Below are 1343 nucleotides of genomic sequence, written 5' to 3'. Positions count from 1 at the left end.
AAAGTCAGATAATAGCACAAGTCATGTCTACACTGACTATGACGAAAGCAGCTGCCTAAGCAGACTGACTGTCCTTTTGGGTCTTCAGAGACTCTGGAACCAGGCCGTCTCCCTGTAGTCCCCACTCAGCATATGTTCTCTCCTGCAGTGTGAGGTTATCTGCATTAGCCTAAGTACATACAGCAGGCCCTTTAATTAATGCTCAATACACTTCACACATTAGCAAATATCACTGTGTCCCTATGGAACTCTAAGGCATCTGGTAGACTTGCGTCTCCCTCAAGAACCTGCTTGTTTCTCTTATAGTTAAAAGGCACAAGTCGTATACTCTTAACGTTGCCCCCAAATCACGGGAAGCCCTATCCCCATTCTTTGGCCTTTAAGCTCTCACTTCGGGGCTTCCCAGGTGGGGCCAGTGATAAAGAACCCACCTGCCAGTGCAGGAGATGAAAGAGACACTCTATTTTTTGACAATAAGAAGATACCAGAGAAAAGCAGTACAAATTAGAAAAGGTAAGTAAGTGGCAAACTCAATAAAGATAATAAAATTAGAACAGTCTTCCCTGAGGTAGGTGATACAGAAGGCACTTCTTAAAATAACAGTTTTATTAAGACACAATTCGCATGCCATACAATTTGTCCATTCAAATGGTTCAATTCAATGGTTTTTAGTATATTCACAGAATTATACAACCATTACTCCTATCAATTTTAGAACATTTTCATCAACATCAAAAGAAGCCCTATATCCATTACCAGTCACTTCCCATTTTCCCCAAACTCCTTCATACCTAATGAATGAATGAATAATGAAGTCGCTCAGTCATGTCCAACTCTTTGCGACCCTGTGGACTGTAGGCCACCAGGCTCCTCTGTTCATGGGATTTCCCAGGCAAGAATACTGGAGTGGGTTGCCATTTCCCTCTCCAGGGGAAATCTTCCCGACTCAGGGATTGAACCTGGGTCTCCCGCACTGCAGTCAGACACTTTAACCTCTGAGCCACCAGGGAAGCCCCAAAACTAACATGAGCACGATGCATTGGCTGGGAAACGAACCCGGGTCTCCAGCGTGGAAGGCAAAAATTCTACCACTGAACCACCAATGCCCCTCCATACCTAGGCCACCACAAATCTCCTTTGTCTCTTTGGATCTGCCTGTTCTGGACACATCATACAAATGGTATTACAACATATGATCTCTTGTGGCGAGCTTCCTTCATTTGGCGTTCAACCAAATGTTTGATCCTTGGGTCAGGTAGATCCCCTGGAGGAAGGCATGGCAACCCACTCCAGTATTCTTGCCTGGAGAATCCCATGGACAGAGAAGCCTGGCGGGCTATAGT

At 45.0% G+C, this 1343-nt stretch overlaps 1 non-coding gene across 1 annotated transcript; it reads right to left on the bottom strand.

Annotated features, from left to right (window-relative positions):
• Positions 1-1035: 1035 nt before the first annotated feature.
• Positions 1036-1106, bottom strand: TRNAG-UCC (transfer RNA glycine (anticodon UCC)). Its single transcript has one exon. It is a non-coding gene; the product is annotated as a tRNA-Gly (tRNA).
• Between the last annotated feature and the right edge of the window lie 237 nt (positions 1107-1343).

The sequence above is a fragment of the Odocoileus virginianus genome, chromosome 10, assembly GCF_023699985.2.
Source record: "Odocoileus virginianus isolate 20LAN1187 ecotype Illinois chromosome 10, Ovbor_1.2, whole genome shotgun sequence".
Lineage (NCBI taxonomy): Eukaryota > Metazoa > Chordata > Mammalia > Artiodactyla > Cervidae > Odocoileus > Odocoileus virginianus.
This window is presented reverse-complemented; position numbering and strand designations above follow the sequence as displayed.